The following is a 17360-nucleotide window of genomic DNA, read 5'->3' as shown; positions in this document are numbered from 1 at the left end:
GTTCTTTTGTAGTGTTTGATCATTTGTTTCTTCCGGTGCAACGCACGGGCTCTTTTGCTAGTCTATATCTTTACCTACTAATAAAGGAGGTAAGATTTCTCCCCAAATTTTCGTCCGTTTTAGATTTGCCCCTATTTATCTGATGAAATTACGGGCAATTGCACCGCTTAAAAGTAAGGTAACGGTTGGCCCGTTGCCTCCGATCTCTCCATCGCGCCGCAGGGCCATACCTGCATAAAGCAATGGGCGGCAAGCAATATTCGTCCCCCGCAAGCAATATTCGTCCCGTCTAAATGCTGTATTAGCCTGACATGCTAAAATATTTTGTGTTTAATAGTCCCACCTCGCTCCATCGTAAAGAAATCAGCCGGTTTATATACGTCAACTTTCCCGAAATTAACAAGCCACCTCACTAGATTGGATTAAGAAGGAAATTAAGACAATGGCCTATCATGGAAGCAAAGGATGGTGAGAGATGGGAAACAACAGAAACGAAATCAGAGCGGACAACGAGGGAGCGCGTACGGTTGTTCTCCGAGGGAGGTGGATGAGGTCCCATGATCGGATCGGGGCGGAGAGAGGCCCGAGCGATGAACTGCGGTCTTGAGCTGGAAGGGGGAGGGCGGCGCTCGAGCGGGCGGAGACAGCTGACAGGCCCGAGCGCTGAACCACGACTTGGAGCGTTGTGTGAAGCAAAGAAGGGCGGCGCGCGGCGGCGTGTGGTGGTGGTGGCCGGAAGGAGCGGAAGGGCACAGCGCTTTCGGTTTCGGGTAGTCTGGTTGAGATGAGGAAGGAGCGGACGTGAGACTTCATCGCGTTTACAAATTGGAGGCAGGGGTGTGTTTGTTAAACTGACACGGGGTGCAATGGGGTGGTCTGACATGGGTCGAAGGAGGTGGTGGCCAGCTAATGGGCTTAGGGCATCTCCAACGGGAGACCCAAATGCAGAAAAAATCATTCGTTTGGGTCTTTTCGGACAAAACCTCCTCCCAACGGGGCAACCCAACTTAAAAACGGACAGGTGCAGCGTCCGGCCTGACCCAAAACTGGCCCAAATTTGGGAGACTTTTAGGGCGAGCCGGACGTATGCGGGCGTCCACTGTATCCGCCTGTGTCCCCGTCCTGGCCCATCTGACAGTGACACAACCACAAGGCCCCCACCCTTCTCTCCTCCGTTCGCCTTTTCCCATGGAAACCTTCCTCGCTCCTCGCCGGAATCGAGCTCGCCTAACCATGCTCCGCCTCCACCCTCGCCTGAAGGCCGCCGCTGCCTCCTTTTTTTCAGCCCTATTGAAAGTCGCTGGAGTTGAAACGACCGCCGCCGACCTCGACGCCGCCAAGCAAGACGAAGACGGGGCGGAGCTCGCCGTGGCTGGCTGCAGCACCTCGGGCCGCTGCTGGCCGCGCCCCGCCACGACGCGAGCATGCGCCTCGATGCCGCCCCGGGCCGCGCCTCGACGCCGCCCGTAGCTGGCCTCGCCTCGACGCCGCCCCGTCCGTGCCTCGCCTTCCACGGCCGCGCCCGCGCCGCCCTCGCACGCCACGGCCGCGCCCCGCGCCGCCCTCAGGCCGTGCCCCGCGCCGCCCAGGCCGCGCCATGCCACGACGCGAGCATGCGCCTTGACGCCGCCCGTGCCGCGCCTCGACGCCACCCCGTCCGTGCCGCGCCTCGGGCCGCCTGTCGCTGGCCTCGACGCCGCCCAGTCCGTGCCGTGCCACGCCGCCGCCGCAAGCCACGCAGCCAGCGCCTCGCCTTGACGACGCCCTGTGCCGCGCCACTACTCGCCACAACGCCGTGCGCACCAGCCGCGTCGCGCGCGCACGCCTGCTCACCAGCTGCGGACATCAACCGCACCCTGCTCACCACCAGCCAGCGCGGTGCACGAGCGGCGCAGCAGGTGCACGAGCGCCGCAGCGATGGTGCGGTCGCAGGTACGCGCAGCCAGAGCTTTGACGCGGCCGGAGGTGCAGCCGGTGGCGGTGCTTGGGCACAGCTAGGCGCGGACGCGCGAGGTGCTGCCAAAGCTTCTGATTTGTGAACGCCGTGCACGCCGTGGAGCTGTTGCTTTTGGCCATGCGCTGCTGCGCGGCTGCTGCTGCGGGTGCTCGCTGTTTGGGCACGCCGGAGTCTGGGCAGCGCGCGGCGGAGACGGGGCAGCGCGCGGCGGAGACGGGGCTGCGCCCGTGACGACGGGCCTGCGGTGGCGAACGGGGCTGCGCCCGCGGCGACCGGCCGCCCCGCTCCTCGCCTCCCCTGAGCTGCTCCCAATTTGGGTCGTGGGTGCGTTGGGAAATAAAAATTGAGCAGGACGTCTCCGAGCGTCCGCGCGACATCCGGGTGTCCGGTGGACGAGCCAAACGACCTAAAACGGACGGTCCAGCGCGTCCGTTTGGGTCGCTCGGTTGGAGATGCCCTTAACGCGGCGTTCCTCGCTTATCAGTTCTGCACTTTGCCAATTTCACCCACCTACGCTCTACCGTATTTTTTTTTTTGGCAGAGCACAGCACTTTGCCGTATTTTTTTTTGACCGTATTCCTCCACGGGCCAGCTCATTTATCAGACTGTTTTCAAAATACAATTTTTTCAACAAATTCAAAATCTAAACAAAAATAAAAATCAGTTAACTTCAATTTCTGACAAATACAAAATTCGAATAAAATTCAAAACCCAAACTAATTTGAACGTTTTCAAAACATTTTTCAAATCCAAAACGTTAGACAATTTTTAAAAATGAAAATTTCAAAAATCTCTATTTCTAAAAATCTAAGCATTTTAAACAAAAGTACTCCTAAAAAAGAAACGAATGAAACTGAAGCCAGACCAAACCAAAAAAATCAGACCAAACCAGAGAAAAAACCGTACAAACAAAAACAACAAAACGCGGGCCTGGTCCAAGCGCACGCGGCGCGGCGTATAGGTTTTTAACTCTCGATGTGAGGAGGTGGGGTGGCGAGATATGCCGCGACGGGAAACAGCAACATCGAGCAGCAGCAGGTGCTCCTGGTTGATCGCGGGTGCGAGACGACGACGGAAGGGGGCGAGTTTAGCGGGGACGAAGGCGAGCTGGAGGTGAGGGAGATGGCGGCGGCGGGCGACCAGTCGAGGACGGGCTCGACGAGGTAGCGCGCGAGAGGCCGAGGGAGTGGGCACAGGAGGTGCGCGTCTCTGCGAGGGGTCGAGTAGTAGCGGCGCTGCCGAGGTCGTCAAAGGGCTGCCGGCGGCGAGGTCCTGCAGCGAACGACGACGGTCACCACGGCGAAAAAGCATCCGGGAAGCAAAAAAGGGAGGGACTCTCCGTTCGGCTGAAGGAGGACGGGGGCGGCCGGAGACGAAGATGACGGCAGTGGCGTCGATTGCGGAGGCCCCCGGCTCGATTGCGGGCACTAGGAGAACGACGAAGACGAGGCGGTGCTGGCGCCGGAGATGGAGAAGATGCCGAGGAAATCGATCAACGAGGGGGGCGTGGGTTTGACCGGATCGGGGCGACAGGGGAAGCCACACGCCCCATTCTCCTCCGGCTCATCGATTTGTGAATTTACTTTCCCCTGTATCGAGCGTATTACAGGTGTCATTCAGGCCTTGTTTACTCCTAGGGTATTTCCACCCCCTAGGGGTTTGGGGATGAGAGGGGATAGGGTGAAACCCCACCTTTCACCCAATCCCCATTTTCCCCCTAATTTCCCCTAATTTCCCCACACTCTCCCCACAACCTCTAGTTACTTTGTTTTTGGGATGAGAGGGGATATGAGAGGATTGATGAGTTCTGCCCTTGTGCAGGTTGTCAGCTTTGTGCTGTTTGTCGGCTTCTTGCCGGGAGAAAGGTTCCAGGTCGCTTGACCCAGATCTGGCGCCGTCTGGTGGTTCTCCTGTCCGTCGTTGTGCTCCCATGGACGGAGCCGGTGACGATGGAGAGGAGGCCTCCTGGAAGCTCCGTCAATAAGGGTCTTTCTTGCCGTTTGATTTCAGCTGCAGGCGTTGCTGTGCAAGGTCTTCTATGTTGCCGTGGTGGTGGAAGGAGGAAGGAGCATGGTGATCCCGTGCATGCTTTGATCATGCGGCGCTCGGGAAGGTGCATCTGTAGGAGCACAACATCGGTGGCCAGCGTTTGCCAACCGAATCCGATAGCCGAAGGGCGGCTTTGCGGGATGCCGATGGAGCATCGTTTGTTCAACCTCCAGGTTCGGAGGCCCTTCCATGGAGTCGCGACGGCGAATCTCGTCTTCTTCACCCCAAGTGGTGTCGTCCCCGGTGGTGTCGAGGATGGTCGGCGACGGCTTCTGTTCAATGTCGACGGTGCTGAACTTGGACTCGATTGCTTTTTTATTTTTCTGTCCAGGTTGTTCTTTGTAAAAGTGAGGGACACCTCTGTAGCTCCTTTCTGTGCTAGGGGTCTTCCTGCTAATTGTACTGTCACCGTCATTAATATATGCACCGCCTAGACCCTTCGGGGTCTATCCCTTGTCAAAAAAAAAAGAGAGGATTGAGATCACATAATAAAAACTCAATATTTGCATTTCAGGAAGTGATAATAGACAATCAGTAAATTAAAAACTTCGTCTTTAACATAAACTTCGTGTCATGCAATTTTGTCATCCAATTTTCTCGAACAAGAACACACATGAATAAATTGCTCGACCCAACAGATGAGCAACTGCCGCTATAAACTTATTGTCATACAGTTTGACAGAACATTAGAAATCATGGCGCGCTCGCCGCCAAACGCCGGAAACCACACCGCCGCCGCCAGAGGACCTCCAGCTAGAAATACACGCAGAGGTAGAATTTAGTACTGATACATCGCTTACAGATAGTTCAAATGTATAGAGCTAAGACAATCTAAGTTCATCAGAGAGCCCAGATTAGATCCCTTGTCAAGCTACCAACTACTACTTGTAAACTACTACTCACACACAAATGCATACTCAACGTCCGTGACCAAACCCTTCATCTAAGAATCCAATATCTGCAACGCGCCCTTTACTTTTATGATGCGGATTGATTTTCTATTTAATAATGCGAAGAAAGCTTGAATCCTTCAAATCTTCTTCCTAGCTCTGACCGGGTTGCGTAAAGACCCCTAGAGACACCTCCTCATGCAGGCAGCTAGTGTTTAGGGAGCATCGTGAACACCTACTCTGTCAGGAAATGAACTCCTCGTCATCTTCCTCTCTCCTCTTCCTAATAAGCTCTAGCCTTTGTGTACGTATATCAAATAGACTGCAGGTTTGTAAACAGTAAACTGAATCATAAAATAATGCAGCACTGCATCCGTAACGTCATTTCTTGGGGCAGGAAAAACTCATGCATGGATATATTTCTTGCTTACAGTTGGTCAGATTAGAAGGTACAAAAATGGTAAAATGGTACAAACACATAAAGTGCATGCAGCTAGATAAAATGAACCGCAGCTTGCAGCAACTAGGTGCATTAGCACAGAATATAACATTTTAGGTATCATGATGATCTGTATTCTTCATCTTAGAGGTAACTAGGTGCACCAACTTGGATGTCCCAGTGTATTTGGATATGCATTGATCAACAAAGATTAAAAGGGCAAAGCTAGCAAACCACATATCTTGGCGCATGCCCAGACTGGCATTGTGATGACCAAGTTACACTAACATGTAATGTTCAACTCTGGCTAAACAGGTTCTAGAACAGTGATTTCTACTGAACTTGACTGCAGAAAAGGCAGTATGGTGTTCATCAGAACCAGGTAATACTAACCGTAACAGTAATAAGGGCAGTGGGCAGATAGTGTTCACTCCCACCCAGGAATTGATGGTTTGTCAAAGCTATTTGTTCCTATATTCTTTGAGGCAAAAGAAGGAATGAACAAAACGCATCTTGCCCAACCCAAGAAATTTTTCACTGTCACGCCGACCGCGCTGGGAGATGCGGTTTCCTTGCCCAAAACGCCGCGGTTGCTAGTGGGAGCGCGGCCATGGTAGGCATGCCCACACACGCAACGCCGACGAGCTCATCTCATCGGAGCCGCGAGCTCCCGGAGCTCCGTCGCGGACGGCGGCCACACCAAGAAAACCTAGGGAGGAGGGGAAAAGGGGAGGAGGCGCGAGCACTCACCGGGGATCAGCCGCCGGAGGAGGATCTCTTCGGCACCGTTGTGATTTGCTCTTCTTTCCCCGCCGTCGTCTCCTTTCCCCGCCGCCGCCGTCTCCCGTCGCCGTCGGTCGCGTGCTCTCTCCGTTTTTTTTTTTTTTTGACCTGGAACACCATGATTCCATTTAACCTGGCACAGCGAACTCGCTTGCCAACACAACCATTACATCATCTGGCACCGTATCTACCCACAGCGTACGACTGTTCTGCTGCGATACGCCAAGAGCCGCCAGTTCATGAGCTACTTTATTACAAGCACGTGGTGCAAAAACCACTTCTGAAGAAACAAAATTTAAAGAAAGGTATGACCGTAGGTCGCGGAAGATGATACCCTCAGGAGCCAAATCAAACTCAGTGCTCATCAACGCTTTTGCCAGATTAATGGAGTCTGTTTCCAGTATAATACTTCCCATCCCCCACATGGTGGCAGCCATGATTGCTTCACCACATGCAATAGCTTCAGCTTGTACCGCAGATGATACATGATGGATTGGACCTGCTCCAGCCCCTCTCACATCACCCTGTGCATCCCTAGCAATAAACCCCCAGCCACCAGTACTTCGATCAGCAAAGAAGGATCCATCAAAGTTTATCTTAATTTTATCAGCTGGCGGCTTCTGCCATTTAGGCTGTGTCGAAATCTTCGTATCCTCTCTCTTCTGGTTGATACATTGCATCGATTCTCTTGCCCAATATTTTGCTTGGCCAGCAAGGTCCGAAAGTGCCAACCTTTTTCCTTCCGCATTAATTTTGTTTCTTCGAAGCCAACCGCGCCATAAGAGACAACAGCTGAGAGTCTTCTGTTCCTGATTAAGAAGCATGATTTCTTGTAAAACATCCCCAGCTGACTCCAATGTGCACATACGATCACGGACATCTCCCATTTTCAGCATGCTCCACACCTCCTTTGCTTCTTTGCATTTCAGAAACAGGTGAGCTCCATCCTCATCTAGTCTTTTACAGCAAACACAAAGGGTATCACATTCAATACCTCTCCTTTTTATATTCATACGCAGTGGAAGGCTATTATGTGCTAATCTCCACATGAATTGTTTAACTTTAGGCAGACAAAGCAGATCCCAAAGTTCCTTCCAAAACTTGCTCCCAAATGTGTTACCCGAATTTGTATCCACATCAGCATCCCTTTGCTTGACATAAAGTTTATATGCAGATTTCACCGAGAAAATACCCTTATTATCAAAGTGCCAAGCAGGATAATCCTCAAAATCAGCCCTTAGCGGTGTAGCCAAAATAATGCGTGCATCCATATCCCAGAAAGTATCGTGGACAATCTGTTCATCCCATTGTCCAGTAAGTGGGTCAACTAGTTCTTCCACTCTTGTCAGTAAACATTGGCGTCTTGGAGTAATTGGCACCCTACTACCCTCCCTTTTAATCCAAGGATCTGTCCAGATGTTCACCTTGGCCCCATCACCAATTCGCCAAATAAGACCTTCCTTGAGCAAATTAATACCTTTCAGAATACTCCTCCATGAGTAAGAGATACCCGGTGTTGCTGTTGCCCGGAGGATCGATGAATTTGGGAAATATCTTGCTTTCAATACCTTAGCACAGAGAGACTCCGGGTTCATGAGCATTCTCCACCCTTGTCTCGCTAGCATTGCCAGATTAAACCCATACAGATCACGAAACCCAAGTCCACCCTCACTCTTAGGCTTCGATAGTTGATCCCAACTCAACCAGTGCATCTTGTTCTCCTTGTCATTTTGCGACCACCACCATCTACATATCATCGTACTTATCTTTTCACAGAGAGTTTTTGTTAGATCAAAACAGGACATAGCAAAAGTTGGAATGGCCTGGGCACATGCTTTAATGAGAATATCTTTCCCAACTTTTGATAGCATCCGTTCCTTCCAACCTTGTATTTTCTTCCATGTCCTCTCCAACAAATACTCAAATGTTTTACTCCTCGATCTACCCACATACACCGGTAGACCCAAATACTTAACCGTCTTGGCCTCCTCACTAATGTGCAATTCGGTCAAGACTTGTCTTCTCCTGTCTTCACTTGTATTTTCACTAAACATCACTGAAGACTTATCAAAGTTGATAGTTTGCCCCGAGCACACCTCATAAAGTTGTAGTAAATTTTGCAGAGACTTGGCACTTTCGCGGTTTGCTTTTATCGGTGCAGATGAGTCATCTGCAAACAAAAGATGGTTAAAACTTGGGGCACCATTGCAAATCTGTATCCCCTCCAATTCTCCTCTCAACTCGGCCTTGTTCAGCATAGAAGAAAAACCCTCCGCACACAGGAGAAATAAATATGGTGATAATGGGTCACCTTGGCGAAGGCCCCTTTGCGGTGTAATGATATCAGTAAGAGCACCATTCACCTTTACTTGGTAGTTAACCGAGGTGATACACGTCATAACAAGCTGAACCCATCTATCCGCAAAACCTAGCTTCCTCATCACTCTCTCCAAAAATTCCCACTCTACTCTATCATAGGCCTTGCTCATATCAAGTTTTACTGCTGCATACCCCTCCTTCCCTTGCTTCTTGGTTTTCATATAATGGGTGCACTCATATGCAAGGAGGATGTTGTCAGAAATCATTCTTCCTGGAACAAAAGCACTTTGATTTGGGGAAATAATATCGTCTAGGATTAACTTTAGCCTATTAGCAAGAACTTTGGAGACTAGCTTGTACACCACATTGCAAAGGCTTATAGGTCTCAAATCTTTCATACAATCTGGATTGGTTGTTTTTGGAATAAGTACAATACAAGTTTCATTCCAATCAGGAGGCATTGGGCCACCATTAAGAACACCCAACACTTCCTCTGTAACCTTCTCCCCCACAATATCCCAGAATTTCTTATAAAAGATTGAGTGCATACCATCCAAACCAGGAGCTTTAAAGTCCCCAATGCTCTCCAACGCATCCACAATCTCCCTGGATGTGAACTCTTTGCACAGCTCTGTATTCATTGCCTCTGTTACCCTTTGATCTATGTGACCCAATAATTCATCCATACGTGTGCCTGTAGAGGAAGTAAAAAGTTTGGAAAAATAGTTAGTCACCACCTCTTTCATGGCCTCCTCCTCCTCCACCTCAACTCCATCCTCCCTCTTTAACTTCATAATACGATTCATTTTCTTCCTTTCTGATGCCAAAGAATGAAAATATTTAGTGTTTCTATCCCCTCCTTTCAACCAATCAGCATGTGCCCTTTGCTTCCAATATGTTTCCTTTTGATCCTCCAATCTACTCAATTTAAATCTCAGAATTTCTTCCCTCTTAATAGATTCAGCAGTGATTTCCTTCCTTCTACACGCCTCAAGGTCCTTCTTCATCCTACTGATCCTCTTCTCCAAATCCCCCAGAACATTACGACTCCAATCTAATAATTCCCCCAACACTCCACGAACCCCTTCCATCACACCTGTACCCTCCACCTCCATCTTTTTTGTCCATTCATTCTCCACTAAACTCCTACACTCGTCCTCCTCCAGCCATCTCGCCTCAAATCTTGGCAGAGTGCCACGATTCGGTGCCCGCCTTTTGCATAAGCTTCCCTGTGTATCAACTATTACAGGTCTATGGTCAGAATGCCGGGGATCACCATTTGTCACTCTATATGCTGGAAATCTCCTCCTCCACTCCGGTGAAGCAACGGCTCTATCCAAACGCTCCTTTATGTATGCCTCGGCAGTATGACTATTATTTCTCCAGGTGAAAGCATCACCCATAAACCCCAGATCATCAAGGTTACAAAACTCCAGAGCCGCTCTAAATTTCTCCATACGCCATTGCGGTTTAGGAACTCCTCCCTCCTTCTCCCATGTATGCAAGGTTTCGTTGAAATCACCAATGCAAATCCATGGTTTATCGTTCTGATGCTTCAATGTCCGTAACAACTGCCAAGTCTTCTCCCTCTCCTCCGTTTTTGGTTCTCCATATATTCCTGTAAATCTCCACACAAAACCATCTGCCTCCGTTATCTCCGTATCTATGTGATATTTGGAGACAAAACCGATCACCCTAAGATTTATGGTGTTCTTCCAAAACAATGCCAGACCTCCTCCCTTCCCATCACAATCCTTCACCATCATATTCGGCATTCCAATCTTCCATCGTAACCAATCAATTTTATCCTTCTTCAGTTTAGTCTCTGACAGAAAAAGGACATCGGGGTCATCTTTCTTCCGGATATCCAGAAGCCCACGCACTGCCGGGCCGTTCCCCAACCCCCGGCAGTTAAAACCTTCAATGATCATTGGGTCCCGCAGGGCTGTTCCGACAGCCCCGCGCTTGTAGGGTTTTCCTCGATCAGACCCTCCATTACCACATCTGTATCCTTTATCTTCTTATTCCTTCTTGACTCATCAACCTCCATATCCTCACCCAACCTTTTCGCCCCCACCTTACCCGCACTGGCACTCTTCACCTCGTCCTTCTTTCCCCCATCTCTGGCCACCTTTTTAAATTTTTTTTGCTTCCGTACAGTCACACCCTTTGATGTATCTGACACCCCTGTACTTTCGGTGCCTCTTTCCTCATCACAATTGCCTTCCATTTTGCCTTCCTTCCCAACTTCCACTAATCATTGGTACCTTTCCGGCTTCTCCCTCTATTTGGCCTTCTTCCCTTCTATCATCCTTCCCATCCCCCCCTCATAAGTTGGTTCCTTCAGTATAAGCTCCTTTGCATGCACCTCCTCAGCCTCCTTGACATTCCCCTCAACACAAACCTGGTTCTGTAGATCATTCCTTGGATTCACCATCCCACCATCGGTGATCTTCAACGGCCTCGCCCCCACTTCCTCCCTTCCATCCCTTCTACCACTTCCGTTGGACAAAAATTCAGTTTTCCTCCAAGACTGACTATCACTACCATGTTCTCTCCCTTTAGTTCCCGACCTCCTTGTGTACCCCTACCGTTGTTAGACCATATCCTTCTCGGCTCCCCATAGCTCATCCGCCGGTGGCAGCCATCTCAGTTCTCTCCCATACTTTGTGCTACTTCTCCTTTCTTCAGCTTCAACGAGCACCCTCTATCCAGATGTCCTATGATACCACATGTGTAGCAAAAATCTGGAAGATACTCATATTCAAAAGGACACCAAATTGTTCTCTTTCCTTCGGCAATTTCCACTGTTGTACCCCTCATCAGTGGTTTTGTGATCAACATCCGAACTTGGATCCGAAGATACTTCCCCATGGCCAAACCATCGACCATTCCATCTACAGCCAGAAACTCTCCAATTCTGTTACCGATGGATTCCGCTGTATCATAATCCATCATTCCCCAGGGTAACTTAAACACCAGCACCCAGATTGGAATCCTATTGAACTCATACTCATCAGGTGCTTTGGTTGGTACAAACTCCTCCATTACCATCAAATCTTTTTCAAACCTCCACGGACCCGAGTCTACTGCCTTCTTCTTACCCCCCTCCTGATGAAACGTAAACAGAAAAATATTCTCACCAAGATCCTTCACGTCGATCCCCTTCATTGGACACCAGACTGGCCCAAGCGCATCCTCGATCGCCTCTGCAAGCGCCGGCTTCTCTGCTAGCAGTTTGCCGACGGCCTGCATATGAACCACACCCATCTTTCCCCCACCCCTCCATCCAATCTTGACGCCTGCCCTCTCATCCTCAGAGAGTTTGAGACCCTTCATCATCCCTTCCACGCCCTCCATCCTCCTCTTCCTTCTCCCCCTAACGAGCACTGCAGATCTAGGTTGTTGTGTGTGGTGTACGATCAGGTGCCCTAGAATCACCCGAAAGGCTTATGTGGACCTAGGTTTTTGAGACAAAAGAACGAAGACCTGGCCGACTCGTGAGAGAAGTCAAGAGACCAGATCGTTGACACTACTAGGATCTACAGGACAGCCACGAGAGAACCTGAAATCCGGCAGATCAGATCGCCGGAGAATTTTCCAGGACCCGTCGTGAGTCGCCAACGAGTCGCCAGAGAAACTGAACCGCCACGCTAGGGGCGGACTGGTGGCAGCCATCCGCATATGCTCTCTCCGTTTCCACGAGCAGAAACACGGGGGTACCCTCGTGGGTGAGGATATGCGAGCGTGAAGCTTAGCGGATCGGGAAGTTCGGGGATGGGCCAGAAAATTCCCCAGAAATACCTGAGAAGTAAACGGGCCGTTCGGTAACTTTCGGGATTTCGTCGTGGGCCGGAAATTTCCCCTCCCAACCCCAAAAAAACCTGAGAAGTAAACAAGGCCTTAGTACCGCTCGCTTGGACTGGGCACTCTTGGGTTATTTTTGCTGGTTAAGATTTATGGACCTGCTTTGGCTGTTGTAATTTGGAGTATACAAACAGCTAACAACGGATCTAGAAGTGCATGTTCTCAGGAGGTAGATCCTGTTGGACTAGGCGTGGATGTGGTCAGAAAACAACCTTTCGTTAGCAACATCAGAGAAAAGTTGAAATCATGGTACAGAATAGGAGCAATTGTTAGATTTGATTCTGATACAAATTTCGATCTCCATAACCTTGGCATGAGCTATAGGAGACACATCGCAAGTAAATAAGCGCATGTAATATTTCTCAAAGACGTTTTTTTATCAAAAATGTACAAACAACGAGAACAACAAAAATCCTTACTTCTCTATTTAGTTTGTCCGGGATGTGAAATACGAATTCAGTAGTTTAATACATGTGTGTTCGTAAAAAATATTTATGGGGTACAATATACAATACGGCGAGTTGCTCAAAGTTTTTCCTCCAAAACAAAGACACAAAAGATATCACACTTCATAAAAAAATACATGATATTTTAAGACCCCAGGTATTAAATATAAAAAGTTTTGTTAAGCTAAAATAGCCTACCAAAACATTTTACATTGCAAAGTAGAGATAATAATAATATTTAAAAGCTAATGTCTGGGGCACTTCTTAATTTGTTTGTGCAACTTTAAAAGATAACTTCTTACTCCACATACTTAAATCTAATTTTATTTAGCCGTAGCAACGCACGGACATTCTTCTATATCTTTACCTACTAATAAAGGAAGTAAGGTTTCTCCCCATTATTTTCGTCCGTTTTTGAAATACCCCTAATTTTCAATGGAAATTACAGCCATTGCCACCGGTTAATGAAAAAACGGTTCGTACTTTTGCTTCGTTCGTCGCTCGCGCTGTCCCTGCTTGGTGCTTGCGCCATACTGGGCTAGGTAGATGCACTGCTGGGCTCTGCATCAAATCGCTAGATGTGTTCTTCCATTCATGGGCCATGAGCCACGTTTCTAATTTGCGCATGTGGGGAGAGAAGCTAGGCACGATAACAATCCGTCATTGAAAGGGTACGCTAACCACGTGAGCCATCGCTAGAAAATAACACATGTTGAATAGTCCCACCTCGCTAGAATGTATCGAGTCTAGCCGCATTATATACGTCAGGTTTTTGAGCATCAACAAGTCGCCTTGTAAATAACAAAGAGCAGGACCATTCTTAGATCTAAGATCTAACGAGGAAAGGAATTAACGTCCCCCACGGGCCGATGGAAGAGAATAGTCGCCTGGCTACAGGTGGGGGCATCGGGTCAGAAGGACCGGCGCGAGAGAGGGCGGTCGGTCAGCGGAGCTGTGCTGCATCAGCTATCGCCAAATGTAAGCTAGCTCAATTCCAAGGGAAGTCTCCCACCGCTGAAAAGAAATGACTCAGATATGTGTGATGCTCTCAGTCTCTGACCATGTTGCCGCAGATGGAATAAAACAATAAAATAGAGTCTGAGCAAAATCAATTAATCAATCATAAAATCAGGTAAAAGAAAGCTAGCTCACATCTCACCAAAAAAATATGCAGTGGGTCGCTGGCATCAGTGGTGCATCCGTGCCACGGAAAAAAAGCACGTATCTAGATTTTTTTTAAAAGGGAAATACCCGGCTTCTGCATCGTGATGCACACATCCCTAGCACATATCTAGATTTATCCCATCTTTTTTCTTCCGACTGATTTATCCTCTCACCAAATCATATATAACGCACCACAACTCGTTTTAGACAGCAAAAATATGTCTTCTTCCTCAATTCACCTGACCTTACTCTCCCGAGCACCCAACGCTGCCACAACGCACTCCATGCGTACATGGCATGCATGCCTACCTCGCTCCGCAGCTCCAGGATGACCCACGACTCACGATAAGGTCTGCGGGCATGATGCGGAGCATGTTGACTGGTTGCCGGGAGTGAGAGACGAGAGAGAGAGAGAGAGAGAGCGATGTGCACTGCCGAGCGACGGAGGTGGTCGAGCACGTGCGGGACAGAGGGAGGTGGGCCAGAACGGGACGCCGAGGTAGGTGACGGGGGCAGCATATATCAGCTAGCAGTGATGAAAACCGATAAGAGGAAGGGAGGTGCGGAGCTGGCGCGTGCTTGGCCAGGGCCGGGCGGAAGAGGGACTCAACAATATTTGCTATTACGCAGCAACGCGCGGGCCATTGTCCTAGTCTATACCTATACCTAATAATAAAGGAAGAAGAAGTGTTTCCGCGGTTTGGTCCGTTTCGTTCGTACCATTGTTTGGTCCGTTCGTCCGATGTAGCTAATTTTTGTTTCGTTCGATTCGTATATTTCCAAAACCGGAAGAGAAACGAACCGCGCGTGCCGACGCAATAACATCGGGAGGCCGAGCGGAGAACCCCTTCCTTGGTATACCTATTTTCTTCCAGCTGAGCGAGCAGCTTCAGATGCCGTACTGCTAGCTGCTGGATCCATCGAAGCGTGCTGTTTTTTTCAATCGCAAGTTCCGGCGTCCCTCGACCAAAGCCTGTCCTAGACTTTGCCATCGTTTGGCGACTTTGCCGAAACTTGGTCCTCGTGCTCCACTCAAGGTAAGAGGTATCAGTGCTTCTTTTTCGTCTTCCAATTCCCTAATCAGTCAGTAGAAAAAGGAAGATTCGGATAGCAATGAATTTCGCTGTAGGTTCTGTTAGTGTTGCTCTGCAAAATTCCTTCACATATCAGAGTTTCTTGAAAATTCCTTTATGTATCAGTTCTTGATATATATATATATATATCCAAAATAGTGGGCTACCATGGTGGCTAGCTACGCATAAGCATCTAACCGTTGATTCACTCTATAGAGCATTCACCACCGCACATCGACTTAACGGCCGTTAGTTACTTTTCTCTCTCTCGAGGCGACCAAACCCACGAGTCCACGACATGCCGCAGTCCCACACTGTTGCCAGAGAAAAGGAACCCACCGCTCGGCGCTCTCTTTTTCCCCCACCTGTTCCTAACTCTCCTGCCTTCCTCCCCCGACCACGGCATGCTCCACAGCCACGACCCCTCTGATCCTCCACCCATCCAACCTCCACGCTGATGGTCGAGTAGTTCTTCAACGCGGATTCTCCTCACCAGCGCGGACCGCCCCCTCCACTTTATGCTCGCCTCCCTGACACGGCCCGCCCGTCCGCGTATGGATGGACGCGGAGGAGATCGGCGGGGGACCGCGCGGTGGAGATGCAGGGACTCGCCATGGATCCTGCCCCGAATCCCGCCTCCAACCGCGCGCCACCGGCCGTCCCCTTCCTCCCTACGAATCCATTATTTCAGATCCGTTCTTGCTTATTTTTTCTGGAGTCTCTTGATTTGTTTTGTTGAAATAAAGATTTACCAAGATGCAAGTCCTTCCCCGAAGCTTTTTTATTTGGTATGAATCCATCATCCAGATCATAATTGTTCTGGCTTCAGACGGATCCAATTTGTTTCCTGTGCTAGTTTATTTCCTATGCCTAATTTGTGGCCTACGGTTTAGCACTAGCACTTTAGCAGTACATGGATTTGCTTCACGTCCTTTTCGGCTCGCCCAGCCCCTGATCCCGCTCCTGTCAGTCCCTCGGCTCGCCCAGCCCCTGGATCCCGCTCCTGTCAGATCCGGCGCTGTAGCTCGCGCCAAGGTTGCTGGCGCTGCAGCTCGCGCCATGGCCACCAGTGATCCATCCTGCAGCTCGGAAGGAAGGCACGAGCGGAGCTTCTTCCCCAGTCTGTCCACCCTTTTTTCAAGATTTTTTTTCACTTCGTGATCTTCCTTTTCTTTTTCGATCTGCTTCTGCACGAATTTTCTTGGATGCACAGAGGTAGGGAGCCATCAATTTGTGTTTTTCACGAGTCAATGATTTGATTTTCATCTCTGTGGAATCTGCACAGGATCCATTTTTATTTGTCAGAACAATATTCTTTTCTTTCTCACGGGCGAGGGAGGCCTGGTTGCAAGATGCAAGATCTGTAATTGGGCACGTGGATTTGAGGTTGGTTTTTCTTGTTACTTCCGTCCGCTGAACTCATTTAATTGAAGATTCCCATTTACAATCTGCCATCCAAACACATTAATCGGAGTAATTTGATTGTATATTCGAAATTTGTTCCCAGACTTTCTGTTTTGAACATGTACTTTTGGTGAATGTCATATCAAATTGCAATTTGAGATTTGTTCATTAATATGTATTTTTGAGTGGATGTCAGATCGAAGTCCAGAAGAAGGATTTGCATATCTGGATGCTCGATCTGGAATTTCCTTTGGAAGCTATAGTGTAATACGATTGGCTGATTCCGGTAATTTTGGATCCTAATCTGCTAGTCTCTCTCACTGATGGAATTTTGTGTACAAAAATTTCTAGGAATCTGCTACCATGCTGGATGGGGTTCAAAGTGCCATAAGGGGCTGATCCAAAAAATTTGTGTACATGTACTTTGTCATGTCAAATTGCAAAGAATTGTTTACAGATTTGCACTTTTTTTTAGTTTTCTTGTGTACCCAGTATGCACGGCAACCAGGCAAGCAACCATACACTAGAGATTCTTTTGGTCCCAAATTTTTGTATTCAGATTTGTTCATAAATATGTATTTCTGGATGGATATCAGATGAATGTGCAGAAGGAGTGTTTTCCAATCTGTTCTACTGATTCTTTCGGTCCCAAATTTAATTACATATTTATTCATAAACTTGTATTGTTTTCGGTCCCAAATTTAATTACATATTTATTCATAAACTTGTATTGTTTTTTTAGTGGATGTCATCTCAAAGTGCGAAAGAAGGTTTTGCACATCTGGGTGCTTGATTCGGTGGTTCAATTGGGTGCTCGATTCAGTTGTCAAATGGTGTGCTTGATTTGGATGTCAAATGGTATGCTGGATGGTTTGCCTATTCGAATACCGAACCAACAGCTTGACCAACCGAAATAGGGTTGGCAAATGGTTTGCTAGATGGTTGGCCTATCCAAGTGCCAAACCAACG

The 17360-nt window shown here is 48.8% G+C and overlaps 2 long non-coding RNA genes across 2 annotated transcripts; one reads left to right on the top strand and one right to left on the bottom strand.

Moving 5' to 3' along the window:
* Positions 1-4524: 4524 nt before the first annotated feature.
* LOC127309539 (uncharacterized) lies at positions 4525-6205 on the bottom strand. The gene is made up of 2 exons (XR_007857208.1): positions 6086-6205; positions 4525-4759 (listed from the first exon to the last, which is right to left on the bottom strand). It is a non-coding gene; the product is annotated as an uncharacterized lncRNA (long non-coding RNA).
* A 9044-nt stretch (positions 6206-15249) lies between these two features.
* On the top strand, positions 15250-17024 carry LOC127307384 (uncharacterized). The gene is made up of 2 exons (XR_007855503.1): positions 15250-16655; positions 16743-17024. It is a non-coding gene; the product is annotated as an uncharacterized lncRNA (long non-coding RNA).
* The last annotated feature ends 336 nt before the right edge of the window (positions 17025-17360 follow it).

The sequence above is a fragment of the Lolium perenne genome, chromosome 6, assembly GCF_019359855.2.
Source record: "Lolium perenne isolate Kyuss_39 chromosome 6, Kyuss_2.0, whole genome shotgun sequence".
Taxonomy (NCBI): domain Eukaryota; kingdom Viridiplantae; phylum Streptophyta; class Magnoliopsida; order Poales; family Poaceae; genus Lolium; species Lolium perenne.
The sequence above is the reverse complement of the archived record's forward strand: the minus strand, read 5'-3'. Positions and strand labels throughout refer to the sequence as shown.